Genomic DNA, 24,948 nt, shown 5'->3' with positions numbered 1-24,948 from the left:
AGATGGTTAAGTTAATTTAAAGTTAATAAAAGAACAATTTCATACATAAACGTATGGCAATTATTTGCAAGATAAACAAAGATTTCGCTTAAGCAAGGGATACAAAAAACCGAAACACTGGCTATGAAACTTTAGCCAGTGTTTCTTTTTTTTTTGTATGTATGGCCTGTATAGAAAGATAAAGACAAATTGCATTTACCATAATAAATTGCATATTTTGCAAGTATGACATGTTTGGCATAAACAAAAAAAAAGATGATTAGTAAGAATAAAAGCAAAAATGTTAACACTCCTCAGTATGACAATCATCGCCTGTATGCGTAAGATGACATTGTTTTAGACATCAAATTTATTGAAAATGCATAGTCAGCGATCTCATCGAGTAAAAGCAGCTTAAATGTATAGTAGTGATGAGATGAGGCAATACAAAACCACTCTAGAACAGAGTAAAAATACGCCAATTCTTAGAACATTAGCAACAAAATGAAGAAGATTTGCATATGGAAAACTTCAGACAAATTGGTAATGAATAGCAGACCACTAATACGACAGATTTATCAGATTGAAGACGACTAATTAAATAAAATCGGATAAGAACCTTGACCTTTAGATTCTCCAGTCAAATCGTAAGATCGTATTCCTACTGTTCCTAACTACTACAAAAAATTTGTTTTTTTTTAATACATTCTTGACAGCATTCGTCTATTAAGGATATTGTGGCGATAATAACATTAATTTTTATAATTGAAGAAAATTATTATTACTATTATATTCTTATAGAAGTTAGGAACAGTAGGAATATTAACCTGGCCACATAAAAAGAGAGGAAAATAAAATAATCTTATATATAAAATTCAATTTGTGTTTGTTAGTTCCGTATAGACTCAAACACGGCTGAACCGATTTCCATGAAATTTTCACATAGGCTATATAATTTTTTTGATATTGGAAGGGGGGATGGACCCTCCCCCTTACCCCAAAATTAAAAGTGGACCGATCGGGACAATATTTTTATTTCATAAAAAAATTTAGGTCCAAGTAGCTGGGGGGCCGCCCCAGCCCCAATACCGCTTAAAATAGGTTCATTTGACGATCATGACAATATGGGTCTCAAATGAAAGGTATTCGATTCGAGCAGACTACGAAGTAGGAATAGGCGTTATAATTTGTTGTTAACGGAAGGGGGAGAACCCTCCCTCATTACCCCAAAAACACCAACCAAAATCAAAAGTGGTCCGATAAGAACAATATGGGTATCAAATGAAGTATGCGGAAGTAGATAACGAATCTGGCATACAAATTTGTGTCGTAGTATAGGGGGTCAGCCTACCCCCACAAAAATGGTCAAAATGGATACATTAGACAATTACGGATATATGGGACTCGGTTTGTTTGTTCGATATAGACTGAAAATTGGCAGAACCAATTTTCGCATATTGTGTAGGTTGGTCTGGAAGGAAACATAGGCTATATAATTTTTCGATATCGGACGGGGGACGGACCCTCCCCCTTATGCCAAAAACACAACCCAAAATCAAAAGTGCACCGATCGAGACAATATAGGTATCAACTGAAAGTTATTGTAGAGTAGAATACGAATGTGGTATTGAAATTTGAGTCTAAGTACCCATCGGGCCGCCCCAAACCCAAAACTCCCCCAAAAAGACATATTGGACGTTCGTTTCAATATGGGGCTCAAATGAAAGATATTCGGGAGTAGATTTCGAATCACGCCACCCATCATAAAACGTCATAAGACCCATTATGGCCATATGATACTTGGCTGAACGGATTTTCTTTACATTTTTTTATAGATTGTGTACGTTTGTCTGGAAGGAAACATAGGCTATGAAAGGTATTCGAGACCAGAAAACGTATATGGTATTAAAACACCAAAACTCCTATAAACGGATATATTCGAATTTCATGTCAATATGGGACGCAATGGGGCAGTAGATTACAAATATGGCATAAAACTTTAGGTCCAAGTAATGGACCTAATGGGACACCCCCTAATGGGCATATTGGTCGACCATGGCTACATGGAACTTAAATGAAAGGTATTTGGGAGTAGATTACGAATATAACATTAAAACTTGCGTTCAAGTCTAGGGTGGCGTTTCCTGTTAAAGATACGCCAAATGGATTATTTGACCCATTATGACAATATGGGACTCAAATGAAAGGTACTTGAGAGTAGAAACCGAATTTAATATCCAATTTTGGAGCCAAGTGTTTTTGGGGTACGCCCTAAAGTATCCCCTAAACTGAACTTCATTTCCGTTCGGAACAAAAAACGAATTTGATATCTACAAAATAAAATAAAATAAAATAAAATAAAATAAAATAATAAAAAATAAAATAAAAAAAAAATAAAATAAAATAAAATAAAATAAAATAAAATAAAATAAAACAAAATAAAATAAAATAAAATAAAATAAAATTAAATAAAGTAAAATAAAATAAAAAAAAAATAAAATAAAATAAAATAAAATAAAATAAAATAAAATGAAATAAAATAAAATAAAATAAAATAAAATAAAATAAAATAAAATAAAATAAAATAAAATAAAATAAAATAAAATAAAATAAAATAAAATAAAATAAAATAAAATGAAATAAAATAAAATAAAATAATATAAAATAAAATAAAATAAAATAAAATGAAATAAAATAAAATAAAATAAAATAAAATAAAATAAAATAAAATAAAATAAAATAAAATAAAATAAAATAAAATAAAATAAAATAAAATAAAATAAAATAAAATAAAATAAAATAAAATAAAACAAAATAAAATAAAATAAAACAAGTAAAAGCGTGCTAAGTTAGGCCGTTATCTCTTACTAGGCAAACAAAGGATAAAAGAAAAGAATTGCTATAATATTGGAGCTATATCAAGTTTTAGTCCGATTCGGACCATAATTGAATTGAATGTTGGAGACCGTAGTTGAAATAATTGTGTAAAATTTCAGCAAATTCGAGTAAGAAGAAGTAAAATAGAGAGATCGTTTTATATGGGAGCTGTATCAGGCTTTAGACCGATTCGGACCCATTAAAACGTATGTTGAAGGCCATGGGAGAAGCCACTGGACAAAATTTCAGCCAAATCGAATAATAATTACGCCCTTTGGAGGCTTAAGAAGTCAAGATCCCAGATCGATTTGAGCCATTTTTGACGCAGTTATTAGAAGTCATAACAAATTCAGATTCAGATTATAATAAGCACGTATGTTAATGGTCATGAGAGGATCTGTCGTACAAAATTTCAGGCAAATCGGATAATAATTGCGACCTCTAGAGGCTCAAGAAGTCAAGATCCCAGATTGGTTTATATGGCAGCTATATCAGGTTAGAACCGATTTGAACCCCATTTGACACAGTTGTTGAAAGTAAGAATAAAATACGTCATGCAAAATTTCAGCCAAATCGGATAGGAATTGCGCCCTCTAGAAGCTCAAGAAGTCAAGTCCCCAGATCTGTTTATATGACAGCTATATCAGGCTATGGATCGATTTGAACCATACTTGGCACAGTTGTTGGATATTATAACAAAACACGTCTTGCAAAATTTCATTCCAATCGGATAAGAATTGCGCATTCTAGAGGCTCAAGAAATCAAGACCCCAGATAGGTTTATATGACAGCTATATCAGGTTATTCACCGATTTGAACCATACTTGTCACAGATATTGGATATAATAACAAAACACGTCTTGCAAAATTTCATTCCAATCGGATAAGAATTGCGCACTCTAGAGGCTCAAGAAGTCAAGACCCAAGATCGGTTTATGTGGCAGATATATCAAAACATGGACCGATATGGCCCATTTACAATACCAACTGCCCTACACTAATAGGAAGTATTTGTGCAAAATTTCAAGCGGCCAGCTTTACTCCTTCGGAAGTTAGCTTGGTTTCGACAGACAGACGGACAGACAGACGGACGGACGGATGGACGGACGTACAGACAGACAGACGGACGGACAGACATGGCTAGATCGACATAAAATGTCGCGACGATCAAGCATATGTATACTTTATGTGGTCTCAGGCGAATATTTCGAGGAGATACAAACAGAATAACGAAATTAGTATACCCTTATCCTATGGTGGAGGGTGGAGTATACCCCCATCCTATGGTGGAGTGTAAATGCAAAGTCACAGACGGACATGCTAACCTCTGCGTTACGATGGTGGAAGGTATAATAAAACAAAATAAAATAATAGTAGTTGGAAATTTGGTGTCGTCCAATATGGCATCATGTCATCTTACATGACACCATGTCATCGAAGATGGCATGTTATCGTCCATGACATCAACTTTGCCACCACGTTTTTTCGTCAATGTTGCAATCAATATGCGCAAGTCGATCTTTCAAAAACCATATTCGAAGCTCTCATGAAATTGTGCACACGAATGATACACAACACCCTCATGGACTGTTTGTGAGGAACCCCGATAGCTGTGAGCACCACACAGGCTGGAACATTGAGATCCGATCTGTGTGGTGTTCATTGCTGTCTCAATAAGCTTAGATGCGAGCTACCGGGCGAGTCTACAGGTTGCGGATAGTGCAATGCTCCATAGGGAATAGCTGCAACGGCAGTCGCGAACAATCAGCGGTATCGAGTGGAGAGTCTCAGTGAGAGGCCGGGCGGTACCGGCTATTGCACAAATACTGAGTGCCTATGATGCTCGATATGAAAAGGCAAGCAATTGGGGGCTTTAAATAATCAATGGCCACCCTCGGCGCTCGGTCCTTTGGGTCGGCCTACAGGAGCTTGACGAGAATCGCCACATTCACATGAAAATGTGGCTACAACAACATGTGCCAACTATCTAGCTTACATCTAACCTAGACAGGGATAACATAAAAAATTTAGTTTTTTGACTACCAAAAATTATGAGCTTGCCACTCCATTTACCAAAGACTTTTTAAAGACTAAAGCTGAAGTTACATCTCCCTTCCCAGAAATTAATTTTAAAAAATTCAAATATTTCTTGAAATTTAATTTTGTCCAACTTAAAGGCCAAAAAGGGCAATAGACCAGCATAACAAGTTAGTCTAGTAACTGACTGCAGCATTATTTTGTCATACAAGTGCTAGGAAGCAACTATTTTTTTTGTTCTTTGTCTATTGCCTTCTTTCCTCCACAATTGCCAGCCATACTTGAGTAATGGCTGTTGTTTGTGTTAATTAGCCTTTTAAGCCGAAAACATATTCCAAGGAAAACTCCTTCTGTCACAGTTTGAGTGCTTGAGTCTTTGTCGCCGAACTTGGGACGGACTTGGGACGTTACTATCCAGCCCTGCACAAAGTACGCTAATTAACAACAAATAATGTGCCCATTGAATGAAATTTCTTAGCCATGGCCAAGGCTCCCCTTGCTCCTTCCGCTACCACTTCAGCTAATAAGAAAAAAGTTAAGTGAAACAAAACAAAACAAAATATTGCATATTTTCTTTTCATGGCAGAAAGTGGGAGGGAGTGAAAACGGAAACTGAAGGACAGACGGACAGCTGTAGTTCACTTTTCAATTTTTGTTCAACACTGCTGCTCAACTCAAGTCAACATCACAACTTCATGCAGGCAAGTGATGATGGAGCCGAGAAAGGAATATGTAAATCAACCCCACCAAACAACCAAACAACCAACCAACTAAACAAGCACACCGACAAAATGTAATAATTTGTTGGGTTTTGCTATTCCCCCTCTCTCTCTCTCTCTCTCTCTCATCGCCCTCTTTTTCAATACATATTTGTTTTTAAGCAGAATCGAGAGCTTGGCATAAGGAAAAACTACAAAACAAACCGAATTTAAATGGAAATTGAAAATAATTTCGTATGCCAAACACAACGACTTTTTTTTTCTACTGAAATTAAATGAAATGTTAGTTGAATAAATAGACAAGGCAGTAGACCCCATAGATGATGAGGGGGTGAGGGTGATGCCGGGGGAAGTTGAGCTTTTGTAGGCGGCAAATGAACAAACAAAAGCCCGCCGACAACACGTATTTTTGTTCTCGAGTGTATACGCAGCTAGAGAGCAGCTTTATTTACCCATTGTTAACAATAGTTCACCATGGGGGGGGGGGGCTAGGCGGGTAGGGGCCTGGCAGTCACTACCAAAATAGAGCCCTACCCATTCGCATATCATTGCATGTATTACATGACGAACTCAAACAAAACAAATGTTGATAAATAAATGTTGTTTTACGTATGGAAAAGATGAACGCTACATGTGCGGAGTCTCCCAGCGACACATATGGCAAATGCAAATTTACACTCAAAGAAAAATAATGGCACACAGTAAAAATTTTCCCAAAAAGTAAGGAACTAAAACAACGCTTTCTCAAAGAAATCGATACGAAAACTACCCTTTCCCAAACGTAAAGGATACTAAAACCAACCTTTTCCTCAAAGGAGGAGGTACAATAACTACCCTTTCCACAGAGACATAGGTAAGAAAACTACACTTTCCAAAGGAAACAGTACTAAAACTAGCCTTTCCCAAAAGAATAGGTTACAAAAAATAAACTTTCCCAAAGTAATACAAACTAAAACTGCCCTTTCCCAAAAGAATAGATACTAAAAGTACTCTTTCTCAAAACATTAAGTACTAAAACTACCCATTTCCAAATGAATATACACAATTTCCCAAAGCAGTAGGTAATAAACCTACCCTTTCCCCAAAGAATATGTACTAAAATCACACTTTACTAACGGAATAGGTACTAAAACTCCCCTTTCACAAGGATTAGTTACTAAAACTACTCTTCATAACGGAATAGGCACTAAAACCTCCATTTCCCAAAGCTATAGGTACTAAAACTACCCTTTCCTAAAGGAATATGCACTAAAGTTACCCTTTCCCTATGAAAAATATAACCCTCTCCTAAAGGAGTATGTACTTAAACTGTCCTTTTCCAAAAAAATAGCTACTATAACTACCCTTTCCAAAAGGAATGGGTACTAAAACTACCCTCCGCCAAAGGAATATGTACTACGAAGGAATAGGTACTATTCCCAAAGGAATAGGTACTATTCCCAAAGGAATAGGTACCAAAACCGTCATTTCCCAGAGGAATCTTATCTTTTATGTTTGTATGTTTGTGTGTTCCTTATAGACTCAGAAACGGCTGAGCCGATTTTCTTGAACTTTTCACAGATGGTGCATAATGATCCCATGGTGAAAATAGGGTACTATTGGGTTGCCCAAAAAGTAATTGCGGATTTTTCATATAGTCGGCGTTGACAAATTTTTTCACAGCTTGTGACTCTGTAATTGCATTCCTTCTTCTGTCAGTTATCAGCTGTAACTTTTAGCTTGCTTTAGAAAAAAGTGTAAAAAAAGTTAATTTGATTAAAGTTCATTCTAAAAAATGTATTTACTTTCTTTAAAAAAATCCGCAATTACTTTTAGGGCAACCCAATACATTTTTTGATATATGGAGGGGGGGCGGACCCTCCCCCTTACCCTAATTCTCAGAAACGCCAGACCTCGGAGATGGGTGGTGCGATTTAAGCGAAATTTTGTGTGCTCTCATATAGTACCCTTAAAAATAAAAATTTGGTATGGAAATTTCGGATGGGGTAACTAGGGGTGCAGCCCCACCCTAAAACCTACCAAATATATATTTAGACCAATCATGACAATATGGGACTCAAATGAAAGGTATTTGTGAGTAGAATACGAATCTGATATCCAAATGTGGGACCACGTTTCTGGGGGTCCACCCCTTCCCCAAAACATCCCCCAAACAGGACTTATTTACTGACCATGGGAATATGGGGCTTAAATAAAAGGTATTTGAATGTAGAATACGAATCTGCTTTCCAAATATGGGACCAAGTGTTTGGAGCCCGCCTCTCACCAAAAACCTCTCCCAAAGGGGACACATTTACGACCATAGCCACATGGGGCTCAAATGAAAGGTCTTTGGGAGTAAAGCACGAATCTGATATCAATATTCGGGAAAATTGTCTATGGGGCCACTCCACCCCCACAACACCACCCAAAAAGGAAGTATTTTCGGAATATTGCAATATGAGGCTCAAATAAGAGGGTTTTTAAGTAGAACACGAATCCGATATATATTTTCGAAGCCAACTCACTGAGCGGCCGCCCATCCCCCAAAACACCTCCCCAAGCCGGTCATGTTTGCCGACTATGGAAATTTGGGAGTAGACCACGTATCTGATATCAACATTAGGGACCAACTGTCTGGGGGACGTCCCACCACTATAACAACCCCCAAAAAAGACGAATTTGCTCACCAAGTCCATTTGGGTCTTAAAGAGAGTGGAGCTAAATATTCATAGCTTTTAGGGCCAATACCACAAACCGGACATATTTGCTGCCTTTAGCAATAAGGAGTTTAAATGAGATTAAAAAAATATATATGAGAATGATGATATATGAGAATAGAGCACGTTGCTGATATATTTTCCGGGCATAGTGTTTGGGGGACCAACCCAATCCCCAAAACACCCCTAAATCGGTCATATTTACCGACCATATCAATGTGGAGCTTAAATGAAAGGTATTGGGGGGTAGAACAAGAATTGATACCCATTTTCGGGACCAATTTTCTGGGGGTCTACCCCTTTCCCAAAATATCCCACATACAGCAATTTTTTTACTCACCATCGCAATATGGGGCTCAAATAAAGGTATTTGGGAGTAGAATACGAATTTTATATACAAATGTAGGACCATGTACAATATTTAGGGCATCACCTCTTTCCCAAAACACCCCCAAAGGGTAAACATTTTTTCGACCATGCCAATATGTGGCTTAAATGAAAGGGATTTGAGATTAGAAAACGAATTTAATACCATATTTTGGGCCAGGTGTTTGGTGGACGCCTCATCGTGTAAACTCCCCTTAACCAATGGCAATATGGGGTTTAAATAAATGGTATTTGAAAGAAGAGCACGATGCTGATATTTTTCAGGGCCAAGTATCTGGGGAACCCCCTCACCCCCGAAAACACCCCCAAAGGAAAGGGTAGAAAAACTACACTTTCCCAAAGGACATTTAGGGTCTAAAAAAGTAAAATAGGGAGATCGGTTTACAAGGGAACAGTATCAGGCTGTAGACCGATTCAGACCATACTTGACGCGTCATGGGAGAAGACTTTGTACAAAATGTCTGCCAAATCGGATAATATTTGCGTCCTCTAGAGGGTCAAGAAGTCAAGATCCCAGATCGGTTTATATGGCAGCTATTTCAGATTATGGACCAATTTGAACCATGCATGGCACAGTTGTTCTTTACAAACTTTGGCACGAAGTGCTTTTTGTGACGTCCCAATATGTGTGCAAAATTTCATCATAATTGGACCAGATTTATATATAGCTCCCATGTATATCATTCATCCGATATGCCCTTTTAAAGCTGTAGTAGCCACAATTTTAGTCCCATGCTTACAAAATTTGGGATGGAACGTTTTATTCAACGTCCTCATATGTGTGCAAAGTTCCATAAAAATCGGTCTAGATTTAGATATAGCTCCCATATATATTTTTCATCCGATATGGCCTTTTAAGGCTGTGGAAGCAACAATTTTGGTCCAATCTTTACAAAACTTGGCATGGGCCGATTTATTTAACGTCCTCATAAGGGTGCAAAGTTTCCTAAAAATCGGTCTAGATTTAGATATAGCTCCCATATATATTTTTCATCCGATATGGCCTTTAAGGGCTATAGAAGCAATAATTTTGTTCCAATGCTTACAAAATTTGGCACGCAGCGTTTTATTCAACGTCCTCATATGTGTGCAAAGTTTCCTAAAAATCGGTCCAGATTTAGATATAGCTCCCATATATATTTTTCATCCGATATGGCCTTTTAGGGCTATAGAAGCAACAATTTTGGTCCGATCTTTACAAAATTTGGCATGGGCCGTTTTATTCAACGTCCTCATATGTGTGCAAAGTTTCCTGAAAATCGGTACAGATTTAGATATAGCTCCCATATATATTTTTTATCCGATATGGCCTTTTAAGGCTGTAGAAACAACAATTTTGGTCCAATCCTTACAAAATTTGGCATGGAGCATTTTATTTAACATCCTCATATGTGTGCAAAGTTTCCTAAAATTCGGTCCAGATTTAGATATAGCTCCCATATATAATTTTCATCCGATATGGCCTTTTAGGGCTGTAGAAACAACAATTTTGGTCCAATCTCTATAAAATTTTTCGTGAGATGAGATCAATTGACATCCCAATACGTGTGAAAATTTCCTTCAAAATCGATTTCGATAAAACTCCCATATATATCTTTAATGCGTTTTGAGTTTTAAGGCTGTAGAAGCCACAATTTTCGTTATTTCAATAGGTATTCAAAATTAAAGTCTGACTAAATTTGGATATAAGTGCTATCTATTTAAAGTATTACGTATACTCGGTGGTGTAGGGTATTATATAGTCGCCTCCCTCCGACTTTTGCCTTTCCTTCCTAGTTTTGGTACAACTTCTTTCATTATGATATTTTTGAGTGTATTCTCAACTTCACTCACTACTTGGTTATACTTTCTGCCTTACAACTCCTGCAGTTGATACACAAAAAAAAAACTGAACTTTTGTTGTTCCAACTCCCTGTCCTAGCCTCTTCACCCCTCACCACTGTTCCCCACCATACGCCATCCAAGCATCCATGCAAGGCTGATGATGTATGTATTGTGTCTATTGATATTTGTTTATTTACATAATTTTCATATATATTTATCTTTAAGCACTACAATTATCTTATCATAAATATTTACACATACACAGTAAATAAATGTTTATGTGTTAGTGTCGAAGAGCTCTTATAGTGGCCAAAAATAAATACAAAGTTGCAGTTTCAATATCCAATTAAAAAACACAAAATAAAACAAACTATTCTTTAGTTTACCACAACCACAAAAAAATATAAAAAAAACATACACACTTACAAACGCACACACACACAGATAATTCCAAGATTTATGTATGCTCTGCAGGGAACAAATAAAAAAACTACAAGGTAACCCAACAAAAAAAAAGGAAAGAAATAATTAATTACTTTCAAAAATGCAATAAAACAACTCAAATGCAGTTACAAGCATACATACATACACACATATACACATGCTTACAGGCATGTACATCTACATACACACTACATGTGTCTTTGTGTATACATTTCGGACAATGTAAAAGTTTTGTAAATAAATTTTATAAACACTTCCCTTGAATTTAATATATGCCAACATGGTAAAGAGGATTATGGCATATGGCCGGCCTTTCCATTCTCTCTCTCTCTCTCTCTCTTGCTCTTGGTCAGTTAAATATGCGGAAAATTAAGATACGTTTGGCATTTAAGGGATTTAATAAAAAGGTTTCAAATGCACAAAGAACATTAAAGGCAAAACACCAAGAATTAAAAAGTTTGGCCAAGAAATTTGATTGAATTTGTTGTGGATAAAAGAGTTTTCTGAGAAGCAAATCTCAGTTTGACAGCCTAAATACATAAATAGAATTTAAATTTTTTCTTTTATGTAAGTTTATTTTGTCTTTTGCTTGTATAGCAAAAGGAAATTTGATTTTGATTGATTAAATTCCAAAGTTTTATTTATACTAGATTCCTACAGTCCCTTTTTAGGTATTGCTGAAACTGATGGACAAAACATTTTGACGAGATTCCTACTGTCCCTAACTACTGCATTGCTGAAACTGTTGGAACCATAGCAGTCGCAACAAATTCCCGATTTGATTGTTGTACTGAGTAAATAATGGCAAAGTTTAAGCGGAATCCATGGTGGTTGGTACCCGAGATTTGGCCCGGCCGAACTTAGCACGCTTTTACTTGGTTAAAATGTTATAAAATATTCCTATAGTTGCTAACTACTGCATTGCTAAAACTCAGGAAACTTGATTTTTTGGACTAAAATTTCATAAGGGATTTCTACTGATGACATTCCATTTCTTAGGCTAGAGTTGTATACGTGATACCTACTGTCCCTATCTACTTTCTTGCTGAAACAGTTGAAGTTCAAATTTTTGTATACCCTCCACCATAGGATGGGGGGGTATACTAATTTCGTCATTCCGTTTGTAACACTTCGAAATATGCATCTAAGACCCCATAAAGTATATTTCTTCTTGATCGTCATGACATTTTAAGTCGTTCTAGCCATGTCCGTCCGTCTGTCGAAAGCACTCTAACTTTCGAAGGAGTAAAGCTAGCCTCATGAAGTTTTGCACCAAAACTTTTTATTAGTGTAGGTCGGTGGGGATTGTAAATGGGCCATATGGGTTCATGTTTTGATATAGCTGCCATATAAACCAATCTTATATCTTGACTTCTTGAGCCTTTGGAGGGCGCAATTATTATCCGATTTAGTTGAAATTTTGTACAATGGCCATGATCTTCAACTTACGTGTCAAATGTGGTCTAAGTCGGTATATAGCCTGACACAGCTCTCATATAAACCGCTCTCCCTATTTTACTTCTTTAGCTCCTAAAGGGCGCAATACTGATTCGAATTGGCTGAAATTTTACATTATGACTTCTACTATGATCTCCAACATTCAATTCAATTATGGTCCGATATCTCGAATAGCATAGCAATCCTTTGTTTGCCTAGAACGACCTATTGGGAAAGGAATTTGACCAATGCGATCCCTGGTGGAGGGTATATAAGATTCGGCCCGGACGAACTTAGCACGCTTTTACTTGTAAAAAATTAAAAACATCAATGAAAACTAAATTGTGATGAAATTTTTTAATGAAAATCAAAATTTGATCATGGGGGGGGGGGGGGGCGGACCCTCCCCCTTACCCTAATTTTCAGAAACACCAGATCTCGGAGATGGATGGTGCGATTTAAATGAAATTTTGTGTGCTCTCATATCCAAATTTCTGATCGGTACCTAGGGGGGCTACCCCACCCTAAAACCTACCAAACATATATGTAGACCAATCACGACAATATGGGACTCAAAAGAAAGGTATTTAGGACAAGAAAACGTGCTAGGGGGACCACCCCAAACCCCAAAACAGCCCTAAATCGGACATATTTACCGACCATGGCAATATGGGGCTAAAATGAAAGGTATTTTCGAGTAGAATACGAATCTAGTATCCAAATGTGGGACCACGTTTCTGGGGGTCCACCTCTTTCCCAAAACACCCCCCAAACAGGACTTGTTTACTGACCATGGGAATATGGGGCTTAAATAAAAGTTATTTGAGTGTAGAATTCGGATCTGACGTCGAAATATGGGACCAAGTGTTTTGGGGGGCCGCCTTTTCCCAAAAACATCCCCAAAGGGGACAAATTTACGACCATAGCAATATGGGGCTTAAATGAAAGGTCTTTGGGAATAAAGCACGAATCTGATAACAATATTCGGGAAAAGTGTCTATGGGGCCATTCCACCCCCACAACACCAACCCAAAAAGGAAGTATTTGCAGACTATTACAATATGAGGCTCAAATAAGAGGGTTTTTAAGTAGAACACGAATCCGAGATATATTTTCAAAGCCAACTCACTGAGTGGCCGCCCATCCCCCAAAACACCCCTCAAGCCGGTCACGTTTGTCGACTATGGAAATTTGGGAGTAGACCACGTATCTGATATCAACATTAGGAACCAACTGTCTATGGGACGTCAAAGCCAACTCATTGAGTGACCGCCCATCCACCAAGCCGGCCATGTTTGTCGACTATGGAAATTTGGGAGTAGACCACGTATCTGATATCAACATTAGGAACCAACTGTTTAGAGGACGTCCCACCACTATAATAACCCCCAAATAAGACGAATTTGCTCACCAAGACAATTTGGGTCTTAAACAGAGTGAAACTAAATATTCATAGTTTTTAGGGCCAATACCCCAAACCGGACATATTTGCTGCCTGTTGCAATAAGGAGTTTAAATGAGATTAGAAAACAATTTTGAGGCCAATGGCAAAATAGGGTTCAAATAAACTATATATAGATATATGAGAATAGAGCACGTTGCTGATATATTTTCAGGGTTTAGAATTTGGGGGACCACCCCACTCCCCAAAACACCCCTAATTCGGGCATATTTACCGACCATGACAATGTGGGGCTTAAATGAAAGGTATTGGGGAGTGGAGTAAGAATTGTTACCCATTTTCGGAATCAATTTTCTGGGGGTCTACCCATTTCCCAAAATACCCCTCAAACAGCAATTTTTTACTGACCATCGCAATATGGGGCTCAAATAAAGGTATTTGGGAGTAGAATACGAATTTGATATCCAAATGTAGGACAATATATTTAGGGCATCACCCCTTTCCCAAAACACCCTCAAAGGGAAAAAATTTTTCGACCATGCCAATATGTGGCTCAAATGAAAGGGATTTGAGATTAGAAAACGAATTTGATAACCTATTTTGGGGCCATGTGTTTGGGGGACGCCTCATCGTGTAAACTCCCCTAAACCAATGTCAATATGGGGTTTAAATAAATGGTATTTGAGAGAAGAGCACGATGATGACATTTTTTCAGGGCCAAGTATCTGGGGGACCATCTCTCCCCCGAAAACACCACTAAATCAGACATCATGAGAATATCGGGCTGAAATGAAGTATTTTTAGAATGGAGTACACCTTACATCCAAACTTAAACTCGTAGACCAATAAAGATCATGTGGTATTCAGATAAAGGCACTTATATTGTTAAACTGTTAGTCAAGCGATATACTATTTTCGTAGCATGGTATTTCACAAAAGCTCTTTAATTGTCGAAAATAAATATTCCAAGGAAACTTTTGTTCCATATAAAGTAAAAGAATGCGCAGCGGAGCGGGCCCGGGTCAGCTAGTTTTTTTTTATAAAAATCATAAAAAAAAACTTGATTAAAAAAATTTCTGAAAATTTCAGGCAAAATTTAAAATATTTAACTAAATTTTTATTTTTTTACTTTTGATCAGATTTTATTGAGAATAAAAATTTTTGCAAAATATTTTGTGAAATTTTTTGCTCGACAAAATTTTATATAAAAAAAAACGATAAAATTAAAATACAAAGTAAAACAAGCATTAAGTTCGGCTGGGGCCACCACTTCAAATATATATAAACCTTTAACGAAATATGTTCCGATCTGAACCAAACTCAAATTGCAAATTTCTCTATGAACATTCCATTAAGGAACAGCGGCAAACTTCTCACATATCAAAGAGTGCTCAATGATAAGGGCGCCTCGTTTTTATAGCCAAGTCCGAACGACGTGCCGCTGTGCGACAACTCTTTGTGGAGAAGTTTTTTACTTGGCTGTGATAGCAAATGGTACCGTACCTCACAAATGTGTAAGGGTCTAGTACAACTCACAGTACCAAAATTCGGGCAAAAATTTGGGCAATGGATGCACCCAAGATTTTATAAGAACTCAATACGGTGTAAATGCCAGCAATATTCAAATATTGTCCGATTTAGACCATACTCATTACGAATGTCAAAGAGCCCAACACAACTCACCGTTCTTAAGATGAGTAAAATCGGCTTCTATAGACTCAAGAACTAAAATCGGAAGAGCGCTATCTACAGCAGCTATACCCAAATTCAGATTATATTCAGTATCTGTAACGATAGGACTAACCTAACCCGCTGTGCGAAGTTTCAGCAAAAACGGGTAATATATGCGGCTTTTATGTACCCAAGAACTTAAATAGAAAAATCGGAATATACCTCAGCTATATCCAAATATAGTCCGATCCAGGGCATACTCGCTACGCATAACGAGGGGCTTAACATAACCCGCTGTGCCAAATTTCAGTAAAATTGCATACTAAATGCGGCTTTTATGGGTCAATGCTAATTTTTTGCAAATTTTGCCCATGCACATTTTACTAAGGGGCAAACTTCTCACATATCAATGAGTGCAGTCCGATTCATGTTAAAGCTCAATGATAAGGGGTCTCCTTTTTATAGCTGAGTACGAACGGCGGGCCGCAGTGCGACACCCCTTTTGAGAGAAGTTTTACATGGCAGAGTACCTCACAAATGTTGCCAGAATTAGGAGGGGAAAACCACCGCTGAAAATGTTTAGTTTTTAGGAAGATTTAGTTCCTACATAATTCGTTTCTTAATAAAAAAATTTCGACAAAATTCCCTATAAAATTAGATGTGTACGACATTTTCTATAGAAATCAATTATTTTTTTGGGAAAATTAAATGTTACACATTTTTTTTTTTTTTTTTGAGAAAAATTTCTGTGAAAAATTAATTTTAGAAAAGTCGCCCCGGTAGCTGAGTTGGTGGCGTGCTCGGATTACCAGTGCGGGGTCATGGGTTCGATTCCCACCAGGGCGTGTTCTGTTGCTATTGTGGTATCACATCGAACTAAAATCGTCTAAGTGATTCTGTTTGAAAAAAGACTCCCAAAAATTTTCAAAAAATATTCAAATTATAACAAGATTTATTATGAAAATAAAATTTTGGCAAAATATTGATTTATTAAATCAATTTTTTTACGAAATTAACACTTAACGAATATTGTTTAAATTTTCTTCGAAAAAAATTTTTTTTTGTATTTCTTTTAAAAATTAAATTTCAATAAATGTCAATGAAAGTCAAATTCTAACGATACCTCATTATGATCAAAGACTGTCTTCAAAAAATGTTCCTTCTCATACAATTTTTCATTATTTTCTTAATTACTCTCAACAACCCTCTTCAAGGTTATAACATTTTGCATTTCGCGTAACACTGTGCCACTGTAAGTGACCACACAATGGAGAGGGCGTTAGGTAGGTTCATTTGTGGCTGTTTTTAATTTTTTTGCTCTATTTGTTTTGCTTACCTGTTTCTCTGCTTGGCTATGTTTACTTATGTGTGCGTGATGTTGGCATTAGCTGTAGTAGATTGGTGGGGGTGGGAAGTCTTCAAATCTTCAAATGCCTACGGAGTAAATGTTTATTGACTAAAGTCCGGTATATGTTAAGCCCAAGGAGGTAGACGTTGTTGTCTTTGCCGTCGTCAACGCTGCCGCTATTGTGGTTAACGCCAGCTGGTCTTGGTTATGGTTTTGGAAGAAGAGCAAGACGGCACTTTAAACTCCAGAAACAGCAAATGTTCAATAGAAATCTTTAGGGTGAGGTTTATTTTCAATATGACACTATTTGTTTCTTTAATTCTCTTTTATTAAAAATGACTTTAATATGGCTTGATTTCTTTCGGCGTCGCTTTCTTGCGGATAAGAGGTGTGTTATAGCAATGATTTATTTTTTTCTCCAAACGCCTCCGATTTGGAGACAAAATTTATGTTTAGTTGTTGTCTTTGTATTTTCTTTCTCTTTCTTCTTTTATTTTGTAATACTTTTTTATTTATTTCTATTCTTTTTTCGTGTCAACGGCTAAAAGAAACTGTCGCGACATTAAAAATAGAACGATCAAGCACACAAGCACTTAAACAACACCACTCACTCTCACATATACAACGGCACCCCAAAGACAGCAAACAAACGAACAAACAGACAGTTAGTCAGCCAGTCTGACTTCGCAAAGACAAAGACCCAACGAAAGGGGGCATGTATATACAAGCACACCTTACAGCACAGCACAGCAATGTATTGGCAGCGGCAGCACATACGTTGCGATGCGCTAAGTTACGTTACGCGGCGTTTATTGGGATAAATGTGATGACGGTGATATGGAAATTCAACTACCAAATTGCGTCGCAAGATCGCCGTTAATGTTCTCTCCAACACGATGGGGAGAAATAAATACAACAACAAACACTACTAGGCAAGCATTAAAGTTGTTGTGAATTGTTGGCTGGCTGTTAATGGTGAATATCCAAAATCTGTGTCTAGGGTGGGGGGAGTGTGGGGCGCTGAATTTTGTTTAACACAAACTGGTTTGCAATGCAATGCAGAAAATGACACGTACACACACACTCACTCACTTACTATCGTAATCGCCGCGCACTCAACGAGGTTGTAGCAGGCAAAAGCAACAGCAACAGCAATACTTCTTTAGCACTCACGCATGCTACACGGTCTACAAAACAAACACAAACAACAATGCTCCACGGTTAAATCGTTGGCTCACTGGCTCGTTTGCTGGCTGGCTGGCTTGTTAACTCTGATTTTAATGAGAAGCAAACTTTTCTTTCAACTTAATTATGATTTTCAGATTTTCATGAATTTTAAAAAGGATTACAAGATTTTGATTAATTTTTTGTGTGTGTTTCACAGGCTTTTAATTTTAATTGGGTGGGAGAACAGAACGCGCCGAGAGCAAATTTCGAAAATTTCACACTTCACTTGGTTACAATAAAATATTTTTCTTATTTCTTTCTTTTTTTATTATTTTTCCTTTTCACTTTATTTTCAAAATATTTCTCTGTTTGGGTATTTTTTTTGTATGTCTTCGTAAACGTAACGTAAAATGTTAAGTTGACATATCTTGTTTGATTTGTTTGCACTACACCACTACATTTTTACTATACATTGGCGGACTTTAGTCTGAAAGTCGGCTTTAATTTCAATATAAATGAATGAAATGGCGCGTCGCGTTTATCAAATGAAATTTATTATATTTTAATACTTCTTTTTTATATACGGAAAAATACAATACGACACAATGCGTCAATAAACGACGGAAATACGCAACAATTTCTTTTAGGGCACCTTACCAGAGACCGGTTATAAACAAACTGACGATGGCTGGTCTGATTGGAGTTCTCTTTGTGTTGATGTTGTTGGGGTGTTTGGGGCCGGACGAACGGAAATACAAAAGGTGGCAAGCAAGCAAGCATACGACACATACGATGAGTCTCAAACATGAGTCGGTATGTTCGATGGCCCACGATTGCTTGTCGTATTGTCATCGTACCTGCAAACGAACACACAACACGCGTAAGTTGTAGGGTTGCCATAGTTGGCTATGTGGAGATGGAGTAATTCTATGCACAAAATCTCTCGGAGAAATTTATTAATGAAAAATGAAGAGAGATGGGTTTCTACCGGGTAAATACCCGGGGTAAATGGAAATTTTGCCCATGAACATTCCACAAAAGAACAGGGGCAAACTTTTCACATATCAATGAGTGCTGTCCAGGTAAATACCCAATTAATACCTTTTTTGGGTATTTATAAATTTTCAAATATTTGGTTATTGAAATCATTTTCCAAATAATTCTTGATGATTTCATATTCTTTGTTTACAGACCTGACCTTCTGATCTCATAAAATCGGAATTTAATATTATATAGCCGCTATATAGAAGTCTGGAGCCTATAAAAAGAGAAATTTTCATCTGATTTCGATGACATTTGGCACATTGAGTTCTGGTAGACCCCTTCATCCACTTGTTGATTGTGGTCCAGATTGGACCATTTTTAGATATAGCTGCCGTATAGATCGATCCCCCGATATAGAGTATTGAGCCTATAAAATGAGCATTTTTCATCCGATTTCTATGAAAATATAATATTGACCGTATAAAAAGAGCATTTTTCATTTGATTTCGATGAAATTTCAAAGAGTGAGCTGTGGTACTCCTCTAAAACTTTTTGTTGAATATCGAGCAGATCGATATCGATCCCCCGATATTGAGTATTGAGCCCATAAAAAGAGAATTTTTCATGTGATTTCGATAAAATTTGAAACAATGAGCTTTGGTAATCCTCTACACCTTTTTGGTTATTATCGTCTAGATCGAACTATATTTGGCTATAGCTACTATACAGACCGATTATATTTGGGCATTGGAGAACCTTGTATTGCAATCTGCCAATTGACAGTTCTATCGTAAAGCTTAACATTTTTGAGGTCATACGTCCTTGAAACGTTTTGACATATGAGCGCTATTTGTGTTGTTTACAGTAACACATAGCCCAAAAAATGGAATTAAATCGTGAACATTTTTGTGTGATTATTTTTATAAACATCGATTAACTTTATTCAATAGTTATCGATGAAGCTCCATCAAGTTCATCGATGGTATAGTGAATTTAATCGAGGCCGTAGTTCAATTCAAGACGAATATCGTGAATTCGTCTTGTTCCAAAATCCATTGATGCTGTTCACCAACTGATATTGCAAGATCGTCATGTGAACTATCGTGAGATCGAGACAACCTTAGGCATTAGTGGGACCAGCATACATTCAATATTGCATGAACATTGAAGATTGACCGTCAAAAAAATTTGTTCGCGTTGGATTCCACTTTGTTAATCGTAAAAAAAGGCTCGTGTCGATTGGTCGAACAATATGGTCAAAAAATACAATGGGTATGAAATAAAAAATTTGTTTATTTTATGGGACAAGAATGGAAAAACGAGCGATTTTTTTTTCACCTTCAACGCTTTTAAATTTTTGTCCTATAAAATATAAAAAAAAATAAAATTCTTTAATTTCCATTTATAATATTTTTTACCATATAAGTAATCTATTCCTCAATCGTTTTCATTTGATACCCATATTGCCTAGGTTTGGGGGTTCAATAGTTTCTCTAGGTCCTTCTTGGTCCAATTTTTAGACATTTGTAATCTACTTCGACCCTTAGGGGGACCAGGGGCCCCCTTTAGAATTCGGACTTCATATTCGTGTTCCTGGGGTCAACCCACACATAGATACCAAATTTCACTAAAACCAAAGGTGCTTCTTATAAAGTGAATTTTTGGCAAAAATATCTGTAAAATCGATTAAGCGACAGCATATTTTCACCAGTAATGGTCGCACTCACTCATTTGCAAATTATTTCCAACCCCGAGGGCTTACATTTTTATGTACTTACCCAATAAAGTGTCATAGTGTGAGTGTTTTTATTCCTTGCTGCTTTATATCATCCCTTTGTAAAACTCATTTCATCCAAAAATGGCAACTCTGCTCACATAACGTTTTGTTGTATTTTTTTGTTTTGGTTTGCCTGAACGCTTTCACATCTCTTTTATTTTTTTTTATTTCGGTTTGTTGGTTTGTTTTGATGGCGTAAGCGGGCAGAGAGAAGAATGACGATCTCAACTGACAACCAACTTGAAAAACACTTCAAAGCCCAACCAAAAAGAAGAACAATGAAGAACATGCAAAACTTCTTTGGCCCCACATACACTTGAAGTCAAACATATACTCACACACGTGTTGGCTAAAAGGTGACGCGATAGTTGTCCAACAACTCTTTATGGCCATAATGGTGTTGACGAAGACGGCGACAACGACAACAAAGATGATGATGATGTTTGTGAATTATAATAAAGATGATGTTCTCATACCCAAAAACCCGCCTTTTACTAACAATGGCAACAACAACAAATACATACGTATAAATGAGTAAAACGATGCCAGCAACAGACAGACGGACAGAAATATGCAACAAAACAAAGTCGCGACATGTCGCCCGCCTAAACAAAAAATCAAACAAACCCACAAAAAATTTAGTGTTTTTAAGCTAAACCAAAGTTAACCATTTGTGTATGGTTGAAGGGGTGATAAACGGTGGGGAGAGCCAACCAAGTGAGTGGTAGTTGTGAGTAACTAACTGCCAGCGAACTAGCCTTACAACTTACAACTTCCTAATCATACCCTGATGTCAAACTCACAACTAGCAACATGTTCCTGGCAACTTATGTTTACAGAAACATTTATCAGCACCTTTGGCTTGAACTGTGTTGTCAGATTGGGGGAAAATTTCCTCATACATGGGATTTCTTATTTGTGATTGGGAAAAAATTGCTCTCATTTGGGGAACGAGGATTTGAATGAGGAAAAACCTAAAAATTGGGGATTTTCTAGGGGAAATTCCACCAGCATAGCTTCACAATTAATTTTTTGAGTGTTCCTCTTGGTTCAGGTGTGATTTAATAAAAAGCATATTCATCTACACTGCTGTTTTCTGTAGAAACTAATATTCCGAAAAGAGAAATTGTAGGTAAATATATACATAGGTACATGAACATTGGCATAGAAATGTTTCCTACAATTTAAGGACTTCCGTCTGTCGAAATCCCGTTACCGAACGTGTAAAGCTAGCAGCTTGAAATTCTGCATATATGTTTAATATTGATGTAGGTCGTCGGGGATTGCAAAAGGGCCATATCGGTTAAAATTTAGATATAGCCCCCATATAAACCGATCTCCCCATTTGACTTCTTGAGCCCCTGGAAGCCACAATTTTTATCCTATTTGGCTGAAACTGAGCATGTAGTGTTCTGTAATGACTTTCAACACCTGTGCCAAGTCCGGTTTAAATCGGACTATAGCCTGGTATGGCTCCCATATAAACAGATCAGCTGATTTGTCTTCATGAATCCTTACAAGCCGCAAATTTTGTCAAATTTGGCTGAAATTTTGCATGTAGTGTTCTCTTAAGACTTCTAACAACTTTGCCAAGTACGGCTTAAATCGGTCTATAACTTGATATAGCTCCCGATATCCCGATTTGACTTCTTCAGTACCTGCAAGTCGCAATTTTTGCCCGATTTGGCTGAAATATTGCATGTGGTGTTCTTTTATGACTTCCAACAACTGTGCCAAGTACGATTCAAATCAGTCTATAACCTGATATAGCTCCCATATTAACCGATCTCCCGATTTGACTTCTTGAGTCCGTACAAGGCGCATTTTTTTCCAATTTGGCTAAAATTGAGCATGTAGTGTTTTGTAATGACTTCCAACAACTGTATCAAGTACGGTCCTAATCAGTCTTTATCCTGATATAGCTCCCATATAAACCGATCCCCAGATTTGATTTGTTGAGCCCTTACAAGCCGTAATTCTTGTCTGATTTGGCTGAAATTTAGCATTTAGTGTTTTGTAATGACTTTCAACAACTGTGCCAAGTACGGTTCAAATCGGTCTATAACCTGGTATAGCTCCCATATAAACCGATCTTCCGGTTTGACTTCTTGAGTCCTTACAAGTCGCAATTTTTGTCCGATTTGGCGGAAATTTTGCATGCGGTGTTCTGTTACGACTTCCAACAACTGTGCCAAATGCGGTCCAAATCTGTCTATACCCTGATATAGCTCCCATGTAAACCAATCTCTCGATCATCATTGTTCGGTTCCTAGAAGCTTTAATTTTTCTGGTTTGAAATAAGTTTGGTTTGTACAATAAAATTATGCCCTTAAACTAAATTTAGTATGTAAAATTTTTTAGCAGAATCGATGGTGGTGGGCTCCCAAGATTCGGCCCGGTCGAACTTAGTACTATATTCCTTGTTTTCTTTAGGGGGTTTTCTTGGGGAAAAAACAAAAAAATCTGGCAACAGTGGGTTTGAAGAACACATGTAATAGCTATAAGGAGAGGCAGTCCACAAAGCACCCATAGTTGTGTAGTTGATTGTAGTGTTGCATTGTTGCGTAGGCATTTAAGGTGGGGGTATGGTGTTCTTGTCTTTTGTCAACACCAAGTACTTACAACAACTTTGATGGTGTATTGCGTGTGTGTGATTGAAAATCTCTCTCAACGCCCTTTGCTCATCATGCTGTTGTTGTTGTATGTAACTGTTAAGGTTTTTTAATCGTGATTATCCCCTCCGCCTTGCCCCACCTGTTGTGTACATTTTTGTCTTTGTTGTTGTAAGATATGACAAATCCCCCATAAACAGTGACCGCCAACAACAATTCGTTTGGCTTTTATTTATCCACCATTTAATACGTCATTTAGGGTCATCAGATTTAGTTTTGAAGTGTGTAAGCTTTGCTCTTGTTACACACTCAGTTGAACATTTGGTGGCATAGTCAGAACATAGTAATTTTTTTGGGGTAGACTTAAATGAAAATGAATGTGTATTTAAATATTTACGATATTTTATCAAATTTAATTTCGGCCAAAATATATGAAAATATGGTAAGTATTGGCATTACTTTCCCCATTGAAAAAAAAAATCTTCGATTATTGAGCTCGTCCGTAAGAGAAATGAACATGATTTTTTTTTAAATTTAAAAAAAAATTAATTTCGATGTAATTGAACCTCGAAAATTTTATAGGAAAATTAAATTTCTTTGAAATATTTTACAAAGTTCAAATGTTCTAAAATTTTTCTATTAAAATTAAATGCCTACAAAAATAAAATTTCGAAGAAATTTTTTTTGACAAAATTTTGGATGAAAATCAAATGTTGACGAAATTTTGGACGAAAACCAATTTTTGATATATGTTTGTAAAAATCTAATTTGAATAAATCTTTAAAAAATAATCAAATATAAGGAAAAATTCAGAAAAATATAAATTTTGCTAAAGTATTGTAGTTATGAATATGGCATTTTAATATAACTTGTTTAGAAAATTTAATTTTTTAATTTTCAATAAAAATTAAACTCCTAAAAAAAATTAAAGAAAATTAAATAAAATAAATTTTTAAAAAATAAAACAATTTATAAAAAAAAATTAAAATTTCAAAAAAACAAAACTTATATTTGACAAAACCTTATATTTAAAACCCAATTTGTGTTTGTTTGACTATGTTTTCGGTATAGACTGAAAAACAACTGAATCCATATTCTAAAAATATTTGAGGCGGACCCCCCCTTCCCCCTTTCCCTTTTTTCAAAAAACGCCATATCTTTCTTATAGCCCATTAAAAAAAAAATTTGGTATCCATATTTGAAGCAGGCAGTCTAGAGGGCCTCCCCACCCTCCAAAGCCCACCAAGTGAATATATTGAACTATCAAAACAATATGGGACTCAAATTAAACGTATTTTAGAGTAGAAATCGAATTGGATATCGAATTATGGGGCCAAGTACTGTAACGTGGTTTTATCTTTAGTTGATGTAGATCAACAGTCTTTCAGGGTTTACCTTTAAGGATCCATAAACCTTAAATAGTAACATTCTTAACTATTCCTTTCGGATACGCAACATACACCCAAAGAAATTTGTTAGTAAAAACAGCAAAAAGGTTTGCTGAAACAGCAGAAAGTCTGCTGAAAATGGGACAGCAGTAACTTGTTGCAAACATTTTCTGCTGTTTTAAAATTCAAAAAAGCA

General features: G+C 36.5%; 1 protein-coding gene across 2 annotated transcripts in view; it reads right to left on the bottom strand.

Annotated features, from left to right (window-relative positions):
• LOC106093032 (phospholipase A2 inhibitor) overlaps positions 1-18,642 on the bottom strand; it is a 253,965-nt gene extending 235,323 nt beyond the window's left edge. Inside the window, exons 1-2 of one of the 2 annotated variants that reach the window (XM_059362050.1) lie at positions 17,436-18,642; positions 16,813-17,375 (exon numbers count right to left, since the gene is read on the bottom strand). The gene's annotated coding sequence lies outside the window, so the exon portion shown is untranslated. Of the gene's footprint in view, positions 1-16,812 lie in introns of both variants that reach the window. The other variant, XM_059362049.1, reaches the window with a different exon arrangement.
• Positions 18,643-24,948: the final 6,306 nt, after the last annotated feature.

Source organism: Stomoxys calcitrans, chromosome 2, assembly GCF_963082655.1.
Source record: "Stomoxys calcitrans chromosome 2, idStoCalc2.1, whole genome shotgun sequence".
NCBI classification, from domain to species: Eukaryota; Metazoa; Arthropoda; class Insecta; order Diptera; family Muscidae; genus Stomoxys; species Stomoxys calcitrans.
Note: the sequence above shows the minus strand (reverse complement) of the source record. Positions and strands in the feature narration are given on the sequence as shown.